Source organism: Oryzias latipes, chromosome 20 (assembly GCF_002234675.1).
Source record: "Oryzias latipes chromosome 20, ASM223467v1".
NCBI lineage: Eukaryota > Metazoa > Chordata > Actinopteri > Beloniformes > Adrianichthyidae > Oryzias > Oryzias latipes.
This window is the reverse complement of record NC_019878.2, coordinates 21,432,173-21,454,988: the sequence shown is the minus strand read 5'-3', so window position 1 is coordinate 21,454,988 and position 22,816 is coordinate 21,432,173. Positions and strand designations below refer to the sequence as shown.

The following is a 22,816-nucleotide window of genomic DNA, read 5'->3' as shown; positions in this document are numbered from 1 at the left end:
TGAATTAAATGAAAGGTTAAAGGACTAAAAGGGCTTTTTCATTTTTATCAAAACTGTATTTCCTTTAAAAGAGTAGGCGTGAGAAGAAATTTGGTATTTTTTTATAACAATGAACTAATTTTTTTGAACAGATTTGCTGATTTCTTGATGTTTTATCTACCTGGTGAATTCAGATTTTCTTGTCGATCGCAGAATTCCAGGACAGAGTTCAGACGAGCGTTGTGGTTCTCCTCAGCTTCTGTCCTCTGGGCAGCGTTTCTGTTGTTAATGTAAAGAGATTATAGGAATTGCAGCGGGAGGAGGGGGGGGGGACAAAATCTTTGGGGGAGCCACACATCACCCCTGTGAGTGTGGTGGCCGGGTGGGGAGGAGGCGTCAGTCCAGTAATCGGAGGATCTGAGTCGGGGCTCATCTTTGAGGATTAGTCAGAGTCTGCGGTGGGTGTCGTCGGGCTCGGCCGACAAAGAGGTAAATCGCCCCCCCCCCCCCCCCCCCCCCCGAAAAGTTCAGTCCTGTCAGGCTTTTATAAGAGAAAGAAAGGAAGAGGCTCAGTGGTTTCCATGGCAACGTCTGTTGGAGTATTTGTCCTGTCATCAGCGCTTAGCCTCTGTCATCCGCCGAAAAGCAGAACGAGAGTGGAGACACGTGGAAGTGTTGCAGTTTGCAGACACACACACACAACACACACACACACTGCAGCTTATTATGGGCGACTTATGTCACCGTCAGCAGCTAATTACTCTGTTATATTGGGGTGAGAAGAGGCAGCAGCTCCCAGACTTTGTCTTTAAATGCTGACTCATCTTTCCTGGTTTCTCTACACTCACAGTTTAGATCCACAGCAGGAAGAGGAGACGGGAAAATCTGACCACGTCACCTTTGACCCGCGTCAACAGCTGCTGGACAAGTGGATGCTGTTTGGCAAAAAGAAGGGTGGACTCTTTAGGGAAAAAGAAAGGCACATTTTCAAAAGTCCCGTCTGTAAAAAAGGAATAGATTTGAGAAGAAGCTGTCGTCACAAATCACTCGACGCTAAAACATATGAAAGATCACAACGGCAATTAAAAAAGCAAAACAGTTGATCAAACAGCAACATTACATTTTAGAGAAAAAACATTGCAAAATTCCAGAAACCAAAACACAATTCCAAAAAAATTGGAAAAGTAAATTCCAGATTTCAAAATGAAAGGTTAAAATTCAAAACAACAAAAACCCAGAAAGTGTAAGTGCCATAGAAGATCACTGATTGGAGGATGATTTTAAGTACTTTAGCATGAAGCGCTTTTGGAAATCCTCCGTACTAATCGTTACTTTCAGTATTATGCAGACATTGAAGACGCATTTAAAAAAAAAACAACCTCAAATGTCACCCTTCTATCTCTGATGTCCCATAGTACCATTGACTGTATATGAGAATCGGACTGAGTGACCCCTCTCCCCTTTGCGTTCCAAACAGGAAGTACCTGCTGGCTCCAAGAGGCCCACATCCCATAGACTTCTATAGAAATAAATAAAAATAAAACAGCTGTTACTCAGTCATTCTAATGATCAGAATAATGTAATGTAATTTTTAACATGGGTATTCCTCAACTATGAGAGACAAAATGAGGAAAAAAAATCTAGAAATTCAATTTTTTTGGTAAATTATATTGGAAAAATAAATATTTGGTCAATAACAAAAGTTCAACTCCAAACTTTGATATATACCCTTTGTTGGCAATAACAGCAGTCAAATGTTTTCTGTAATTCTTCTCAAGGTTTTCACAAACTGTTGCTGGTATTTTGGCCCATTCCTCCATGCAGATCTCCTCTAGAGCAGTGATATTTTGTGGCTGTCGCTGGTCATTTCCATGTTGGCGGAGCAAGCTCTGGTCCACTTTCATTTTTGCCCACATCAGAGGATCTGTCCAGTGTATTTACATTTATGTTTTTGTTTTTTCCTGTTTTCTGAAAGTCCAGGCATCAATCATTCTGAAGGTTGAACGGAAGAAGAAAAAAATGATTCATGTTGGCTGACAATCACTGGTTTCAGTGTTTAGTGAGACTTTTTCTCAAATGTTTTTGTTTTTTTACGCTTTTAAAAACAAGAACGCATTGTGATGATCAGGTCAAACAGAAACTGAGCTCAAACGAGGCTTCAGATTTCCTAGAAACTCCTCAGCGGCAGCATTTATATTTAGATGTATTTCTGTTGGTTTTATTATATCAGTTGACATTTGATTGTAATTATTGCCAAACCCATAAATGGAGTCATGAGCTCTTTTCAGTCCCAATGAAAAAGCAGCATTCGATTTCCCCCCGTGGAGGTGGTGGTGGTGGGGGGGGGTCTGGGCTGTTTAGTGATCTTAGACAGCCGCATGCTTGAATTAATTTTTATACCCAGTGCAGCAGGAGAGGCGGAGGACCGGGAATGACACAGCGGGACACAGTTCTGCTGATTTTGTGTGTTGCTGGAAGTGGTTGCGGGGATTGGGGGGGGGGGGCAGCTGCATCGCCATGGAAACAAGTTGTAATACCCAATGACGTGAACAACGTGGTGCCAGGTTTGGCTGGAAATAAGGAGTAACGATGCAAAAATCAAATTCCTGATCTATAATCTTTACATCATTTCAAATATATGGATGAAAAAAATGATGTTTTCCTTCTCCTCCCTTCATAGAAAGGAGGTTTCTTCAGACATTGAGATCTTTTTTTTAAAAAAACATCTTTTTTTTGCGTTGTGGTGTATATTTTTGTGCTTTATGACTTTGTCTTTACTTGATAACAGAAGCTTTTGCACTAAAAGATGCTTCTGTTGCCTCCTCAGTTCACTAGTGCTGTTTACAACTTATTTGTTCAATGATTCACCTGAAAACGGTGGTTTTTAATCTTAAATAGCATTTTTTTTAACCTAAAAACTATGGCTTCTATTTTAACCTTAAAACAGCTGAATTTGATCTGGAAAAAGCATTTTTAATCTAGAAACTGTGTGTTTTTTTTCCTGTTTTTCCACCTGGAAAAAAATGTTTTACCCTGGAAATTGTGGTTTGTTTTCTGGAAACTGCAGTTTTTAACTTGGAAACAGATTTTTGATCTAGAAATGTTGGTTTTGACCCTTGAAAAATATTGTTTTTTAACTTCTAAATGGCCCTTTTTTGACCCTAAACAGCTGTTTTCACTTCGGCAATTACATTTTTATTCTGGAAACTGTGGTTTTTTAAGTCTGGAAACAGAGCTTTTTCATCTGAAAACTGTTTTTAACCTGGAAACGGAAGTTTTAACCTCACATTAGTGGTCTTTTTTCCCCTGATATAGAATTATCAGTTTTCTGTCTTCAATTAGTTTTAAGTGTTTAAAATTAGGTTGTAACTGATTTGTTTAATTAATATTTGAGGCCATTCGTTTTTAATTCTGTGTCATTTTGATAAGATTTAAAACTTATTTCATTTGTTGTTACTTAATGATCCAAATGAGCTAAAGTGGGACATAATGCATGAATTTTGTTGTATTTCCTTGCATGGTTCTGATTTGCGTTGTTGAACCTGCCTTTCATCAAACCCTGGTGCTTTGATGGCGCGTGTGTTCGTCTGCATGTGCGCTCCCACCCCACAATGCTGAGTCTGGATTGTTCCTTTACTTTTAATCCAGTAATTAATTCAACCATGAGTGAGGATCCAGAGCTGCTCCTCCCTCTGCAATCACACGTCTGTCGGGGGGGGGGGCATTTTTCTCCCGTGAGGCGTGTTGCCTGCAGACCTGAAAGCGTCCTGGCTGGCGTTGGTAATTACTGCGCCAGTGGCTGCACTGATTGCTTCATTATTTTTCTGAAAGCCATCTGTAAGAGATATTTGATGGATGTTGCGTTTGCGATGAATCCGTCCAAGAGCCGCTTCCTTACCTAACGCCAACATGAGCTGAGGTCTCTTCTCTACATCGTTTGCATCACACACATCACAACCATCCCCGCAGCTTCATTTCTCCAGGATTCTTTTCAAGATGTTAAAGAAGATCTGAGTCGTTCACAACTTTTTGTGCTGCGAGTCTCTTTTAAATGGAGAGCTATAAAAGTTCTGTTTTGTCCAAAAGAGCTGTTAAAAGTATCGTAAATGTAGCCAAAAGGAATTTCTGAAGATGGTAAATAAGTCTTTAGAGACTTATTTCTTTCTGAAGTTTCTTGTGTTAACTTGATAAATAAGTTTGACAATTTCTTGGTTTTTCTCTACATTTTTAAATGGTTTGATGTTCAATGATGTAACGTGGAGCTTTTATTACACATAAAAAAGTCAAATAACTTTCTAATTTGCAAAGAAACATAAAAGCCGACAATTTGGAATCACCTAATTTAAGTTTAGTCTAAAATCTTCTGCTTTTCTTTTCGGCTTTTTCTTTTTTACGGTTCGCTGCAGCAACTCGGCATTATAGGACTGGTTGGCATATTTGCTTTCATGCCGGATGCCCTTCCTGACAAAACCCTCTGTATTTATTCGGGCTTGGGACCGGCGCAGTGATGCCGCGGCTTTGGCCCCTCGTGGCTACATTTAAGTTTTGTCTATAATATTGACACTAAATTAACTGCTGAAAGAACATTTGCCAAAAGCGTCGGCATTTACTGGTTGAAGTCTCACTCTGATCATCTGTTGATCTATTTTCAGTGGTCTTTTATTTTTGATGATGCCGTTTTTTTTAGCCAAAATAAACTAAAAAAAAAAACCCTGTGTAGCTTCTGCAGAGCGGCAGTAGTTAATTAGAAATTCACCTCTGCGTTGGTGCAGAGTAACTCCGCCTCCATTTCCCAATATTCATCTGTTCACAAGCTCTCCTACTAGCTTACAGCCCCTCACATCCCCAACCTAATGATGTGAGCAGTATCAGAGCTATCCAGTTGTACGGTTTGGAGCCAGATTCCCGCTCAGACGAAGAAAACAAAGAGGATCTAGTCGTCTGCAGGAGGATGCATTGGAAAAACGGAGCTTGTGGTTTGCCGTTGCAGCTTGTACATCACACCTACAAGCTTTTCCATCTGCTCCAGAGTCAAAACGATTTGAATAAATACTGAGAAATGCAAATGTAATCCCAGTTTTCTTTATATATATCCTCCATCTTCTGAAAAATGCCACAAGAACGTGTTAAAAACGCGATTTTCAACAAAGTGGGTCTTAAAGCAAACACAGTTAGGTCGATTTTTCTCATTAGGAACCGTGTGTACATGTTCTTGACCGCCACTCATCTCTGCGGTTACTTCCTAGAGTCCCATCGGACCGGACTCGCTTCTAAATGTCAGCGCCGTCGTGTCCCCCACGCCCTCATATCTCCTGTCATCTCCAGATAAACATGAGAGAAACTCATTACAGCCTGGGCTGCTGGGACGGCCTTTTAATTAAAGTCAAAACATGAAATCGATGATTTTCTCTGGGGTTGGTTAAAGCTCCATCAGGGAGACACATCATCACCTTTTTTGCTCCACTGTTTTGGTGGAATTTCCATCCGCTTATATTTAGGGACGTTTCTGTTTTTTTCTGTTGTCTCTTCAGTCCACCTGATTAACCAGGGAAAGGCTGACTCGTCGAGTAAAACAGCGACCAGACGCAGTCAGAACGGGCGTCTTTTAATCCGTCTCGGGGGGGTGATGGCGGGAGGGGGGTCAGGGGGGCTGGCACAATGCAGCGTCTTTGCCTCATTTGCTCGTCGGGACTCCTGGGAATCACCTGGCGGGAAATCCTGGAAATTCAGCGCTTCTCTTTCACTCGTGTTTGCTGGCTCCCAGAAGCCCCTGCTGCTCTGCTTAAGGAAAACAAGGTACATTACACCCCCCGGGCCCCCCCTGCCTCTGACCAACATATTTCCACTGTCTTTTGTTCCTGCCATTGTGACCAGACAAGAGGCCGCGTCAGGAGGTTAGTGGAGGATGTGTGTAGAGTAAGAAGCAGGTTCGAGGGTTTCGGTGTTTTTGCAGGCCAGAAACTGAGGCAGGAAGTGTTGTGACACAAAGAAAAACAATATGCGTTTTCCTCCTTTGCTTTGCAAATACTTTGGTAGAGCACGGGCGTGCTGCGTCCGCCTCACGGATGTTTCTGGACGTGACAAAGGGCCGCGTTTCCGGCCGCGGTGTAGCCTCAGAGTGTGTTACAGAAAGGAAGGATGGAAGGAATTCCAGAGCCGACAGCCAAATATTTGTTCAATTACATCTTTAAATTCCATAATTGTGGCATTGGTTCAGATCCGCAGGGAGAGCTTCAAACTTTTCCCTATTGTCTTGTAAGAACAACCATGACAGTTACTATTGTTTTGTCATTGTGAATCATTGACTGTGTATGAGAACTGGACTGAGTGACCCCTCCCCCCTGGTGTTGCAAACAGGAAATACCTGCAGGTACCAAGGAGCCAAAATTCCATAGAAATCTATAGAGAAAAAAACAGCTGTTACTCAGTCGTTCTATAACCGTTCTTGCTCTGAAACCATTTTTTGGAAAAAAAAATCACGAGCTCATTCCTGATTGAAGAGAAGTGGATGCTAAGGCTGCACAATATGAGGAAAAACTCGCGATTTGCGATATTAGTGATCAATATTGCGATGGCCTTATAACTTACGATACATGAACAAATAGCAAAACAACCTAAAACATAATTTCCATTTCACTGCAACAGTTGAATTTAAATAAGCGTCAAGACGATTTAAATTATAGACCAAAGGACCCTCGTCTACAAAAGGGACGAGCATATTACCTAAATGGGGTCCATCCGATTGGTCAAATGCACACAATTTATTTGATCCCCTAAATATTACAAGCTATATAAGAATGTTTTGGCACATTTAAGGTAACAATTCATAGCAGTTTACTGCGTCTTTTGCGATCTGTGAATTGCACAGCTTGATGTCGCGATAGCAATAAATTTGCAATTTACTGTGCCCAATGGTTGCCATAGAAACAAGGATTCAGACCATTGACTGTATCTGAGAACTGGAGCGAGCGACTGTGACATCATCCAGAGAAAATAGTTTACTTTAGGCTCCAACCAAATAAAGTCAATTCAGTGGCTATTTTGGTTTTGATACTGCCGCCGCCATGTCAGAGCTAGGCGTCTTTAGTAAGCTATGATAGGTCAGTCCGATTCGTCAATTCTATGGCAACTGCCTATCAGAACTGAGTCCACACCCCTACCACTTCACAAAACATTCACGAAATCTGTTGGTCAAATGTTTCAGATTTGACCGACAGCAGGCGCCACCTTCTTTTATTAAGGCTTCTAATTGGTCAGTTTATAAACTGAATAACTTGCACAACAGGAAAAAAAGAGGATGATTAAACATTAGAACATGATTAAAAAAGGTATCAGAGCAAGAATGGTTATTCCAACCAATGTAATTTTTTGTTTATTACTCTATAGAAGTCTATGGGATTTGGGCTTCTTGGAGTCAGCGGGAACTTCCTGTTTGGGAGGGGGAGGGGCCACCCATTCCAGTTCTCATATACAGTCATTGAGTCAGACTGGCTTGGATCAATCACTGCTTACTGGCAACGTCTGGTTCCAACATGGTGGCGTCCTAATTGCAAAGAAATGGCGACTGAATGGACTTGGAAGCCGGAACGAAACCATTTTCCATGGATGACGTCACACTCCCTCACTCCAGTCCTCAAATACAGTCAATGTTGTTCACTGAACTGTCCCTTAAATATTTCATGGCTTCAGATGTGTTTATGACCAATTTGTTGGAAGAGAAGATCAAATGACGCCAGGCTGTTGTTTCTTCAGAACTACTTTTATTTTGTTAAATTTCTAAGGAAATCCCAGAGCAAAAGAAAAACACGATTTTTTTTTTTTACTTTAAACAAAGGACATTTTTTTTTGTTTATTTGCATTTATTAAGCCCTTGAAGTGCACAGACTCGATCTCCTAATGCAATCAAAGCATTATTTATTGAAACAATGCAGCAGTCCTAGAATGAACTTTTGATGTTCGTTCAGCTCCTTCTGTCAGTTACCTGCACTTGGAAGTATTTCCGCACTTTAAAGTTGGCGCCGCAGACGTGCTTTTATTTCCATCACGCCAAAGGTTTGCATCGTTGTGCTTCTTTAAAGATTTACCTGCTCGGAGCGAGCGGCCTTGCAGTCACCCAGGTGCCTGCTGGGAAGCCGGTATTGCTGTGCAGCAGCTCAGCTTTTTTCTGTTCTGCTGTTTGCTTCTCTGCTTGAAGTCTCTGGTGGAAAATCTGCTTTTGCTAAATCACAATTAAAGCACTTTTTTAATTTAGCAATGAAAAGAGAAAAACAGAGCAAACGATGATGTTGGAGAAAATGTGAAAATAAATTGTTTTGGCTTTTTTCTTGTTTGTGCCGAAATTATATGCTTAGAAAATGCGGTAAACATGTTTTTCACAAAGTGTTTTCTTTCTTTTGATATTTGAACGTGGGTGTACAATCAAGCATAAAGGTCTGTGCATAAATTCATATTAATGCCCCGCTCAGATGCTCCTCTAAAATGTAGCAAATTGAGTATTCAATCCTTTGTGAGCCAAAAAAAAACACGACAAACACAAAAAAACATGACTTGACTCACGTTGAGAATTCTGATTAAGCACTCAAACTCCTGCTGAGTCATTCTACTTCTGCAGGTGGAACTCCCTGAAAGGCATTTAGGCCACCAGCATGTCTGCCAGCACCTCCACGGACAAACACCGAGGTGTAATAGCTTTTCAAATGTCTCCTGATATGCTGCCATACCAGAAAGAAAAAAAAACACAACACCCCTTTTATCGGTATCTCAGAGGACGTCCACGTCTTTCCTGAATTCTGCTTCTGTTTTATTGTATTCACTCTCTTCAAATACCAAACATGGCTCCAAATTGCTTCAGTGTCAAAAGGAACTGAATGTCAAAAGAACTTGGCAAACATTTTGTTCTTGAGTCAGTTCTAACAAACACTCCAGGGATTCTGGATCTCTATGTTTTTTGTTGGTACAGCTGTCGGGTCTCGGTGGTCTGAAGTCCTCACTGGAATCTCTCCTGATAAGATGAACCTCTGATGAGCTGAAATGAAAAGTGGAGGAAATGAAACAATTTATAGTCAGGCATGGTAGTGGCAGCATCATGCTGTGGGAACAAAAAAAAGCATTTTAATTAAGAGCTGCGAGCGGCGTTGTATGGCCCAAAGGCGCTATCCGCCCTTTACGTCCCCTTTTGACCCTGCTACGCACTCCTCACTCCACCCTTCTGCCCCCGATACCCTGTTCAGACCATGTTCATTAAAAGAAAAAAACAAGACTTCTTTCAACATGGCAGTATTTCTGATGGTTTTATCTCCATAGCAACCATTCTATTTGTTGTTCGCCTTGGGGTGACGAACAGGTGTACGCCATTTTTAAAAGGATCGGCCAAAGGACCGTTTGGAATCTTCTTGGCAACGAGGGTTTTTTGTTATTATTGTTATTGTTATTCATATTGAATGCCATATCATTTCGTTTAGCTTGAGGCAGGGAATCGTGTATTACATTTTTAAAATTTTCTGGTAAAAAACAAACAAAACAGAAACAGCAACAGAAGAACGCCCCTTTTGTGAGCACGCCACAGTAAGGTCGTTCTAAATCCACATCTTCTCATTCCAACAATTGTCTTTCCAAAAAGCTTCCCAACGAGGCTTGAGGAGTTAGAAGGCGAGAGATTGAAATTCCTAGGAGTTATACTTTGTTTGTTTATAACTTTATCAGACAGAATTAAGAATCCTTAAGTATCAATAAATCACATGACAAAGATGAAGTACTTGAATTATTATGTAAAAATTAGACATAACTATTTTAGAAATCACCATGGAAAATGCAGGTCAGTTATCTAAATTATATGCAGATTATGTTAATTACAAAAATCATGTATATGATTAAAAGTAATACTGTATCAGTAAAATAGACATAACACTGTTTCAAAAATGTTCCTAGCATAAATTGATCAAGTATCAAATGTTAAAAATATGTGCAAATTGTGTTTCATTAGGAAAAATCATGAATCCATTTTTGGAGCAAGTGAAGTAATATAATTACAAATCAATCAATTTAACCATCATCTATAATTGATTAAGCATTTTTTATTATAATAAGGTTTTTATTTTTATTATAATAATTTCAAAACCTTCCTGCCAAAAGTGTTTTTGATTTTTATGTTTATTTTTTATTCTCATTAGAAATTTTGGCCCCATTCTTTAAAAAAAAAAAAAAGATTTCTTATGGTGTCAATTCGACGCCTAAAGTATTGCGCATCAAAACCCCAAATTTGCGAATCAAAATGCACACTGTATGTCAGGGACGTTCCGACTGCCCTCCCCTTGATTGGCGTTTTGCTGATTTGACAGGTTTTAGAATCGGCAAAAAATAAAAGCGCAACTCAAAAAGACGATTTCATAAAGGCGAGGAAAGAAATTGGCACCCGAGAAATATGATCTTGCTTTGGTTGCAAATTTTTGGTTTTGGTTCTCAACTTATGCGTTTTGATTTGCGCATTTGCAGTGTTTTGATTAAGCCCACAATTCCTTTTCACCGGGTACTAAGTGTGTCCAAATGTAGTGAGTCTTGGGAATGTGGCGGCTCTCAAAGGTTTTGCGCAGCAAGAAAGGAGAATAGTGAAAAGTCCTTAGAGTCCAGGACTGCTGCGGGATGCAAATATCTGCTTTGTTTGAAGCGTGTGGACTAAATTCAAATGATTTTACAGTAAAGGAGTGATGAATTACTTTTTATTTGCAGCCGCCCTGTGCCACACTGGCTTGTCTTTCGGACGTCCCACTTCCAGAAAATCAGCCTTGCATTTATGCAAAGTTTGCCTTCAATCTGAGGATCCCTCTGAAAGTCATGCTTCACACACATTCAGTCATTTTTATCTAACCCTAGTGGTGTCTTAGGGGTCCGCACTGTCTTGTGGGGTCCAGATGACCCCACTCCTGACTTTAACGTGCCTCCGAGGCACGTTAAAGTCAGGAGTGGGGTCATCTGGACCCCACAAGACAGCAGAAGGGTTAAAAGAGGCAAAATTCAGTGTTTCCATTATATTTAAGTCAGAGAGGAAGTAAAACAGGACTTGATTGATGAGGTCACAGAGGTCATCAGAAGTCTCCCCAGCCATTTTTCCCAGTGTAAATGTAGATCTTTGACACCCATTAGGTGGAGGATTATGTGCTGGTTATTCCTTCCTGTGGCCTCATCGAGCTGCTCCAGTGAAATAATCAATGTGGCAAAGCGGGAAAAACCGACTCTACATATCAATCTGACAGCCGGCCTCAGAGGGAGATGAGTCGTCGTTCAGATGATTTCCTTTTTCCCCAAACTTCAGGAGAAAAAAACCCTTTTATTGTTTACCCTGTTCGACAATATGTCAAATATGTTCATGCTTTGAGTAATCCAACCAGCTGTGTAGATGAGGTCATATTGTTGCTCTTCATCCTCACTGAGCTGCTCAGAGAGACGCCAGGGGATGAAAGCAAAGATGGAGGGATGGGATATTTACGGCTTGGACAGGGCGAGGGTGGGCTTCATCCCCATTTCGGCTCCGTCGTCGCCCGGCTCAATAACTCTCAGGAGATGATTTTGAGACATGTGGCGACAAAAATGTGCTGAACATTTTAGATTTTTTTTTGAAGGTTATGGGTTTTTTTTTTTAAAGTAAACATTTGAACCGGTTATAATCTTTAAAAAAGAAAAAATGCGGAAAAGAATGTCAGAGCTGTGAATATATTGATGGATAATCTATGTTGTTTCATAAGATTCTAAAGAGTAAAAATAAATGATGTAGTGAGATCGTAACAAAAGAAAATACAGTAATAAATATTAAAAATATTTTTGACTGGTTTATTTTTATTGTAAATCTGGAATTTTTCACATGGAAATCGCTCCCTTTTCTAATAAGCCTCTAGTGGTGATTTGAGGAACTGCAGCATTTCGTAGTTTTTCTTTAAGAAAGCAGAAGAGCTGAACACAAACAAAAGTTTCAGACAAGGTCAACAATTTCATCTTTTTCACTTAAACCCTCTCATAAAATTATTAGAATAAAGAAAGCTTTTCTATTTTGAGATTTAGAAGACAAATGTGTGTAACATCAAAGAAAACAGCCATTGACTCTGCTGAATTCAGTCATCTCTCTTTTTAAACCCTAGAGAACCCAAAAGCAATTTTACACTGGGTTTCTAAAAGTTAATTAGAAACTTCTTCTTTTTTTTCATTTTGGGCAGCAGCAATTAACAGCATCCAAAAAAAAAAGTGACAAAATACTTGAAATTTGAAGAACTTGAAAAAGAAAAAACAAAAATCAAATCATTTGGCCCTGTCGGTTCTGTTATAGTGTTTTATATCCCAATAATACGTTGGTTCTTTTTGGTGGTTCTAAGCAAATTGTTATATATTATGAGTTTTTATTAACCTAATTGAATTTTATTTTTATTACAAAAAAAACTAGTAAAATAAAAGAAAATGACTCATTTTAGAAGAACGTGAACAAATTGAGATTCCCATCTTAGTCTTAGTTGGTCCATCTTAATAAATCCTCATAAAATCTCAAACTAGCATTTATTCTTAAGCCATAAATCTACATTTCTGCATGTCTAACTTGTCAACATTAAATTAACTTTAAAATAATCCCTTAACCAAACATTACAGTAAAATTTGACTTTGAGTCTTAAACCTAGTTTCTCTATTGCCAAGAATTTGGAACAAAAGGATTTTGACTCATTTTAAGAATCATTTCCTTACTTCTAGATCCTAGCTCCTAATGATTCAAAAAATTCTTTAGATTTTGAGAAAAGCTTGGAAAGTTGTAGAGATAAATTAAAATAACTTAAAACTTGTTGTTGAAGCTAAATCCAGTCTAATTTATAGATTAATTTACAATATTATGACAATATTTGATCATGAAATAGATCATTTGTATATTGTATAATTACTTAGACTGGATTTGGACTTGTTTCACGACTCCTCCCTCCCAATCAGGGCTCTTAGTTTTGGTGAAACTGCAAAGTGTAGTTTCTATTTTTTAGTTAAATTTTTTATTTTATTTTAGGCGGTTGACTCTGTTGGCTGGCGTAGGGCTGGCGTGTGGGAAACCAGGGTTTGATTTACAGGGGACGCAATGAGCTTCATCCAGTGCGAGTCCTTGGGCAAAACCCTTCACTCTACTGCATAACTATGTAGCCACAGCCCACGTCTGGGTCTCCCCGTGGCCGTCCCCAGCCCGGATAACATACAGTGTTGTGTCAGAAAACTCTGGGTGAATCAGTGAAAGCTGATTCGCTGTGGCGACCCCTGAAGGGATGTGATAAAAGGTGACCAACATTTTGACAAAGAAGTCAAGTTGTTTTTTTACTGACCCACAAGGGCAATTGTGTCGACAACGCCTGGTCAGGTATCTGATTTTGTCAGACTTGACCGTAACTCCAGCTGGGATGCAGTGGCGGTTCTACCCTGAATTACTCCCCGGGCGAGACCCTCCTCTGCCCCCCCCCCCCCCCCCCCCCCCCAATAGAGTCACTTTGTCCATTTATTGTAACTGAAAATACAGTGGGAAATATTTTATCAAACACAAATAAATAATCTAAAATAAATATTATAAACTACAAATCACACTAATAACACACTAGAATAAATGTAACTGAGGCACTAAGAACAGAAAACACTAACTAAACCTAACCTTTGTGGCCTTCCTGATGCAAGCTTGTCAATAACGTCATCATATGAAATCTGCTCCCCCCCTGAATGATTGATGCTAACAACAGCAGGTTAGTGAGTTGCTCCTGAGACATTGGTGATCTCAGGTATGACTTGATCAACTGGAGTTTTGAAAAGCTAACAGCAGCAGCAGCAGCAGCAGCAGCAGCAGCAGCAGCATGCTACCATCACAGCTTATTTAACATTATGAACTAATATACAACAATAAAACACAACACAAACTTTGTGTTACAGCAGAGCAGACAGACACACGAATCATAACTAATGTTACAAGTTAAGGCAGAGCAAACATTTAAGAATAAATATCTTAAAAATGACGTTATTTGCAATATTTGGGCCTACTTCAGTTTTGGTCATGATAGACCAAACAAGAGATTTTTCTTCTGCAACGTTGTTGTTGTTGTTGGAGGGCAGGTAGCATTCGAATTTAGAAAACGTGCATCTAGCTATGCGATAATACCCTTTTCTTTGTCTCTTTTCTCCTCTTCTTCTCTTTTCTTTCTAAATTGGGAACCAATTTTGACCTTTTTTGTCCATATTTCAGATGTTTTTGCATTTAGCATAAATGTCCTGACATAGGTATCAAGTCTGTCGACTAAACCAACTGTCATCTAAGTGAAGAATTTTTTTTGTTTTTCCATTTTTTATTTGGGCATTTCACACCAAAATAACCAAAAAAGCATGATTTTTTTATACCTTTTTATACCCGCAGCGCCCCCCCCCCCCCCCCCCCCCCCCCCGTTCGTCAAACATTTCCAGAAGGAGCGCGTGCAGCTGCACCCAGGGGCGCCAATTCGCTACATGGCGGCGCAATTTTTATTTTTTCATCAAGCACTGAGCCGCGGCCCGCGACCGTTGCCCCCCTGGAAGAAGATCCAGTCAGGTTTGCGCATTGTTTTGCGCTCCGTGCTCACCTCTCAGCCTGCAACCTTCACCCCGCGCCCCCTCCCTTCTCCTTCTTCACCCCGCGCCCCCTCCCTTCTCCTTCTCACACACATTTGCGTCTACTTCTCAAAGACAGGAGGGAGCGCAGCTGCGGGGCGGGGGCTCCGCCAGGTTTCAGGCTGTTACAAACTCTGTGATATAAGTAAACCAATAGTGGTGCATAAAGTATTTTACAAGAGCTGAGCCGCTGGCGCCGCCCCTCCGTCATTTTTCCGCCCCGGGCGATCGCCCGTATGGCCCGTGCCTAAAACCGCTACTGCTGGGATGTGAGAGTTGTGTCTTGTAACCTTTTCCAACGTGGGACATTTCAGTGTCCAGCATGATGGGCTGCAGTTTGAAGACTCCAGTCATTTGATCTTGTTTGGGATGAATGTTTGCGCACAGCTGATCCCCAAACCATCAAGCTTAATACTCAACTGGATCCTGACTGATGTAAGACTGGATTTACCCGACTCCCTGCAGACTTGAAATTCCTCTTTGCTTTTGTTCTGGGCCGCCTGGACTCCTTAAGGACTTCGGTGCCGCCGTTTGACGGAGAGTTTCTAGATTTTCACGAAGCTCTGAGGTCCTCAGGAGGCTGGTGCTGCTAAATGGACTGCAGGGCATCTGTGCTCCTACCATTTATTTCTTTGTGTGTCATTCACACACCTACCCATAGCCCACACTTCCTCCCATGAACTGCCTCAGCCACTAACGTGTGTGATGAGTAATGAAGAGGTTTGGCTTTGTCCACGGCTGCCCTGAGCTCAGGTGGGAGTTGTTCATGCTGCATGTGAAGTGAGGCTCAGATTCTGCTTCGGCGGCCACTAAGGTGAACACACAAAACAAAAAACAACCCTGCAGGGACTAACCCACACTGCGGCTCATATGCTGTGATGCCTTCTCCATTAACGACTATTGGCAAGTGCATCATCTTTAATTCTGCCCTGTCCTAGTTTTCCCAAACTGACATGTACGATATGTTAACATAAGGAGGAAGAGCCGAGACGTGGATGTGATGTGACAGCTCGCTCAGTGAGTACACACATCGATCTGTAGGACGTTGTAATCTCAGACGGACAACCACAACTCCGTAGGCTTTGCTGTTGTTGGGATTCCTTCATCTGTGAAGAGGACGGAGCCAAACATCAATTCAATTCCACAAAAAGGGTTTCCAATGTCCCCTTTCAGCCCAAGAAGTTTGAAGGTGTTGTTCACCAAATCAGCGATGCTAGATCGAATCCTAATCTCATTTACCTTCACAGCGGCATAAGTCTTTACGTTTTCTAAAAACAGTCATATTTATCGTTCTCTGTGGTCTTATCTAGTCTTCCTAGGTCTTTAGAAAGACACCAGGTCTCATTTGATTGGTCAATTTCTTAAAGTCCCACTAAAAGTGGTCTTTTAATTCTGATTATGAAGTTTTTAGACTAAATAAAAAAAATCTGTCATTTTCCCTTGCCGAGAGCTCTCTGTTCACACACTCGCTCTCGCCCACAAAACATTCATTCATCTTCTAATCCGTTTTTTTATTAAAAGTTAAACATTTAATAAAGAAACTTAAACAGGACAATTACCACAGAGAGACAAAACGGTGACAAAGCAGATGACCTGACCATGAAGAACTGAAAACCAGACGCTTATATACACTGTAGGTAATTCACCGAATGAAGACAGCTGTGGATCCATTGACTGTATATGGTGAACTGGACTGAGCAAGCGAGACGTCACCCATAGAAAAATGAAGTCAATGAAGTCGTCATTTTTCCACGATATGTCCGTCGCCATGTTGGAACCAGACATCCTAAGTCAGCCGTGATTGGTCCGTGTCCAACGAGTCTACATTTCTATGGCAACCACTCTTTCCAATCAGCAGCGAGCATGTCAGAAGGCCACACCCCTTCCACTGAAAGTGGGCTCAGGAGAATCGGTCAAACGCTTCAAACGTTCGACCCAAGATCACCTGCTTTTATTGAGCCATCTCATTGGTCAGTTTTATAGCTGGAATACCTTGACATACAGGAAAAATATCATGAAATCAAATTGGGATTATCAAGGAGATGTTCAAGAAAGGTGTCAGTGGTTATTCTGACCAGAATGACAGAGTAATAGTGGTCTATTTGTGTATAGAATTCTATGGGATTTTGACTTTTTGGAACCACGGGTACTTCCTATGTGAAACGCCAGTCCAGTTCTCATTCATGGGATGAACAACTGGAACCTGGTGAGGCTAACAGAAAAACCAGAACCTGACAAAAACCGAAAACATCAGAGCAGAATCCTCACAAATAGGAAGCTTTATTTACAGAAATGTCTTTCTGGAATCAGTCCCTCATAAATGTAGAAGGACTGTTCTGCGTTCACGCGCAGTTTGACACCAATCTGCACAGGAACTGACAAATTCAACCTTAATATAGAAGGGATTTGAAAGGCAATGTTTGGCATTTACAACCAAAGTATCGTTTATTGCTGCCTCTGTAAAAAAAATAAAAAGGATTTTTTTCTTATTTTTTTATGATTTCAGATGTTTCATAGCATTGCATCAGATTTGTAACAGTCACAAATATTTACATACAGTCTTTTTTTTTTTTTACATTTTTCCGCACAGTGAGAATCTATTCTGCAGTCCCATTAACAGCAAGCCGGAAGCTTAATGTTCTTTTAATGGCTGTTGTGTTGTTGTGTCGCAAGCAGGGCCAGAGGGTAGGTGAGAGTGATGAATGACAAGTTGCACAACCTTTGCCAGCCGCTGTCACACGGCAGCAGAGACTTGTCCAAACCCTGGCCTGACTGTCGTGGGATGGAGGAGGAGATACCAGGAAGCCTTCTTCTAGAACTTCCTGATCCCATTTCAGTTGTTCTCCAGTGTTGCATCCAATCAATACTTGTAGTTGCTGTGTGTATCCAGGTTGGATAATTAAGTTGTCGAAGCCCCAAAGGTCAGCCCCGCTGGTGCTTGAATTGCTGTTATTGGCTTTTCGGTTTTCTGCAGGACAGAAGCCTTTTTCATAACAGGGTTCTTAGATTCTACAAAGTGGCAATTTTACAAAACAAAATTTGGATGTTGGCTTATTTCTTTTGTATTTCTTCAACAGTAAAAAAGCAAAAGTGCCGAGTAAACAAGTATCCTTCAAGTCATCCAAACCAGAATTCCCCTTAAAGGCTGCACACTTTCAGTTTTATGTCCTCCATAAACGGAAATCCAAGCGAAATAAAGAAATCCTCTCACCAAAGGTTGATTGTTCGGGTAAATCCGAACTAAAGTCCAAACTGGTGTTAAATCCAAACCAAAGACAGTTGAGTTGATCCTCTGTAATTTAGTAAATGACATGCTGCCATACGGGGATTGACCCGTACGGGTACTGCGGGTTTTTGGGTTGTCCGGGCCCCAGGGAGGGTCATAGAGAGGAGTGGCTGCATCTTGAAGACCCTCTCTGGTGAAAATGGAGATTTTTACATGTTCATGTTCTCATGATGGAGCACATATGTAAAGAAAATTAAGATTAAGATGTGTTTCTGAGTGTATATTCAAATCGTTGTGAATCAGGAGCAGATGAAAAAAATGCTGTTGAAAAAAATCTTGTAATATTTATGAACAAACTACAATCGACGAGCTCCCTGCTCCGCTCTATTCCGATGCATCCACTTGAAGACAAATAGATCCATGAACGTCTGTTTTTTTCCTCGTCTGAGCTGGAATCTGGATCTAAACTGTACGGCCTGGTAGCTCCAATATTGTTCGCCATTTTTGCTGTACCACTAATGTTAGGTTGGGAGTGTGAGGTGCTGTAAGCTAGAAGGAAAGAGCATGTAGACAAGTGGATGATGGGAAGTGGGGGAAGGCTTGCTCCGTGCCATCCCGTCCACAACACATTCTCACATTTCAAATGATTTCCTGCCACTCTGCAGTACCTATGTCTTAGAAAACGACACAGATTTTTCTATTTTGGCTAAAAACCACATCATGATAATTAAAAGACCACTGGGAAAGCTTTGAAAATAAATCAAAAGATGACGATGAAAATGGAATGTATCATTGTTGTGTTGCTTGGTAAGTGTATCATGAAGTATTCATAAGACTGATGTAAGTTGTACGCTTTAAGACATAAAACTGCCCCTGCGCTACACTATAGTTATTAATAAGAGTAGGGTGAGTCCTTACTGATCGCACATGAACACGCACATACGGGATGTGCTTGTGCCCACACGATTTCCTTATTTCTAACAGTCAGACTGCACATAAGGAGCGTGCACTTATCCCATGAACAGCACTAATGGGCTCCTTGCACAGTCTGCAGGATTTGGGAGCATTAAAAAGAATTTAAAAATCTGTACGACACCTCCTTCACCCTCACTTACCCTTGCCTGATGTAAAAGTGTTCACTACTCACACCATCCCTGTAGGAAAAATGTTTTTCGCTCTACGGGCTCATTGAGGCGTCTACGATCTTGATGTTTGGGCCATCTGCACGCTGTATTTTTGCCCCACGGGCAGCCCGTATCCACCCATAAGGGCAGTTGGGACTGAGGCTTAAGGCTTTAGCAAACTCCCGTGATAGCCCTTAACCCTTGTGCTATCCTAGGCACTTTACCATTGGGAGTTGGGTCATCTAGACCCACTAGACAGTGCGCTGAACCTTTTTTCTTCAATGATTTGTGATCTTCACTGGTGTCCATAGATTACATGAAATCTTTCCACCTTTATCCACCTTTGTCATGGTAGGGAGAACATGTCAATGGAAGGGTGGGGTCATAGGGTAGCACAAGGGCTAACTAGCACCGGTCACTGGTCCCATTTGTCCAGTTATTCCCTCGTTAAGCGGGTCACCTGACCTCGTGCTAGAGCAGGTGTTAAAGCCAGACTTATATCATATACATACGGTGACACGTGACCCTCATGAGTCCGTGGGACCGTACAATTCAATTCAATTCAATTTTATTTGTATAGCCCAAAATCACAACAGCAGTCGTCTCGATGGGCTTCGAAGTAAAACATGACCTCAAAAGGATCATGAATACAAAGAGTTCAATAGGAAAATACTAAAATGAACTAACAAACTGACTAAGCTATACTGACATCCCTGCCCTTAGGGAAGAAAAAAACTCCTAAAAAAACGGATTCCAGAAAAAACGAAGAAACCTCAGGGGTGCCCACATGAAGGAGGGATCCTCCCCCAGGACGGACAGGCGATTTACCAGAACTCAAAGAGAAGAATTAACTTATCTAACTCTACAACTACATATATAAAGTCCAGCAGACGAGCTTCATGCAGCCGTGGTTGGGGGGACAGTCAACGGCGCGAGTCGAGCCTGAGACAGGAACCACAGCCAGGTGTAGGAACAGAGCAGAGACGAGCCAGAGGCAGAATCCACAGCCAGGTGTAGGAGCGGGAGCAAAGGCGAGGTAAACGGTCAGGTACAGGGGCACGGATGAGCCAACTGGAGTCTGATACACAACAGGAAAACATGCGAGAACATACCAGCTGATTTCACAATCCCAAAGATTCAGCAGTCTCCTGTGTGTCGATGCTACAAATGATTTGCGTCAACGTCTACAGGAATCGGCTTCTCCGCTGCAAAGGAAGCTTCAGCGTTTGGGTATTCGAGCCATACGACTACAAAAGGTCACCATCCAGCCATCAGCAGCCTCGCATGTTTACTTAGATTGAGCAGAACTGCAGCTCCACTGCTATCAGGGAATGTTTGCTGATTTTGATCAAAGACTAAAAGAACATCAGTGGAAACATGGACGCCCTTTTGAGAGAGCGTCCCCCGAGTAAAGATGGAAGGCATGGCGAAGGGAAACTTGCTTTTGGATTACTTGAAATGGAGCTAAACTTTCTGAGATCACATCAAGGCGGAGCTTTGATGCCGTTTTTTTGGACACTGAGGAGCTGCTGAAAGTGCTTCACCCCACAGAAAGTCTTTCTTTTGATCTTTATTCCTATGTGCTCCTTGCTTTGCCGCCTCTTCAGGCTCAAGCTGCTCACGGATTTTTTCCATTCCGCGGCGACGGCTGAGGCGTGAGAGCGCCGCTCTCCAGCTGGAACCAGAAGGAATCGCCGGATTTGAGGCGTTGTTGCCAGAGCGCCGGTTATCAGTCCACGGCGAGAGAACAACACCGCTGTCGTCGACTCCCACACTCCCCTTCCCCCCCACACCCCCCTCCTCTTGGAAAAGCTCTCAGGCTGCAGCATTTGTGGGCAAGCAGCCAGACCCCCCCCCCCCCCCCACACACACACACACACACGTCCCCCGATGCATTATAACAGAATGGAAGGAAGTCCAAAATTAAAAGCATTGTTGTCCCTGCGGCTGGTGGCCGCAGAGCAATCAAATCGAAGGCTTATTTTATTCTGCCTCCTCAGGTGACCTTGGCTTTGCCCCCCCAAATTCACTATTCAGAGGTACAGTCCAGGAGGGACGGGGCCATAAATCCTACACACAGTCCCACAGACAGTGTAACAGTTTTTCGTCTTCAGTCTTCGGTGAGTGAGAATTTCTTCCCCCCATAGTATTTCAGCCCCCAAAACTGTCCTTGTGAATGAATTAGAATTTACTCTAATGTTCCATTGAAGTTGCTATGGTGATGGCTGCCATCTGTGTGCATGTCCGTTGCCATGCAACTTTTTTTTTTTCCTTCTCTCGTTGAAACCAAGGGAACCAACAAAATGCCAGCGTGCATCAAATCAAACCAGGTTCCACCTGTTTTCTTTTGCTTTTTAGTGTCGCTCTTTTCTTTTTTTTTTATGTCTCATGCAGCCTTTTTTCTCTCCTATTTTGACGTCAAAGACACGTTATTTTCTTTCGACTTCAGCCTGGAAGTGAGTAATCGGTCTGTGGGTAGATATAATGATCAGAAGTGAATTTTTCCTTAACCCACGTGGATCTGGATGTACTCTGACCCAGCTCCTCTTTATCGGCCACTTTTACACCTCAGATGAACCAAACCGGCGTTGGATCGTGCCATAGACTTCCCGCTTACACTGGAAAAAACGCCAAAATATAGAATATTAGATGTTTTTCCCTTTAAGTGATGAAATCTTGGTAAGATTTCTTAAAATAAATTGTGAGGTTCCTGCTTTTATAGGACAAAATAACTATAAACTTAATATGAGTAAGTATTGCTCCAAAGAAGAGTTTAATATCTTAAATTAGGTATGTTTATTCACGCCTTTTGCCCCAATGTATCCTATTTCATGCGTTTCAACAGTCCTTAAGTTCTTGACAATAATCATCGCAAAGTAAACGGAAAACTATTTGATCCTTGTAAAGCAGGGGTTCTCAAAGTGCGACCCGGGGGCCGATGGCGGCCCGTGGGAAGATTAATTAGGATTAATAAATCCTAATTGATCGTTATTAAACCAGCTTCATCAAAATTGGCCCCCAGTCTAATTTGGCCCTCCGCTACAAAATCTTTGAGAACCCCCTGTTGTAAAGATTGAAAACCGTGTTTTTGGACATTCAAGATATTTGACCAGGTTTGAAGTTATTTACTTTTCTTTGCTCTACACCTTTCTAAGTTTTTTTCACTGCGTAATTCTAGATCCATCAAAAATTTTGAACATCTCAAAACCAAATTCACATAAAGATTGCATTGATCCAGCCGTCGCTCATCAGACATTTTGGCACATCGACGAACGCAAGAAACACTCATGACTTACGAATATCACGCAGGAATCGCGAAAAAACGAAATTTAATTTGTGGAAAATGCGCAAAATGTATGTAGTAGCTGATAATTTTACTTTTTTTTAGTGATTACCTTAAAAGTTGTGTTCTCTTTCTAGTGGGACTAGAATTACACATTTTAAGATAAATTTATCCTTACAGTCACACATATGCGTTCTGTCAAAATTCATTCCTGTTGTTAAATACTTTTATTCTGGTATGAGTAAAAAAAACAATTTCAGTTTCTCTAAATCAAGTAAATCTGTTTCTTAAACAAGAGCACCCACCATTAAAAATAAAACTTCTGCTTAAAATATTATGTAAAGTTTAAAAAAGAAATCTTGTTTTATTAGAAATTACAAGTTTTCAAGATCAAATAACTCAACAAGATATTTATGATTTATTATCCTAAAACGTCTTCCTGAAAAGTTGTTTAGTTTTGACTTAAATCAAGTCAAATATTTAAACCAGACAAAATACATGTTAGATATTTTCAGTTGGTTGCGGTCTCAAATTTCACGGTTTAATGTCAATAAATTCCACCCACGGCTC

The 22,816-nt window shown here is 41.2% G+C and overlaps 1 protein-coding gene across 6 annotated transcripts in view; it reads left to right on the top strand.

The window, feature by feature from the left end:
• tmem108 (transmembrane protein 108) overlaps positions 1-22,816 on the top strand; it is a 45,725-nt gene that overhangs the window by 3,511 nt on the left and 19,398 nt on the right. The window contains exon 2 of one of the 6 annotated variants that reach the window (XM_020712435.2): positions 20,964-21,083. The exons of 4 other annotated variants lie outside the window; for them this stretch is intronic. The gene's annotated coding sequence lies outside the window, so the exon portion shown is untranslated. Of the gene's footprint in view, positions 1-5,682; positions 5,776-20,963; positions 21,084-22,816 lie in introns of those variants that run through there. One more of the 6 variants, XM_020712436.2, reaches the window with a different exon arrangement.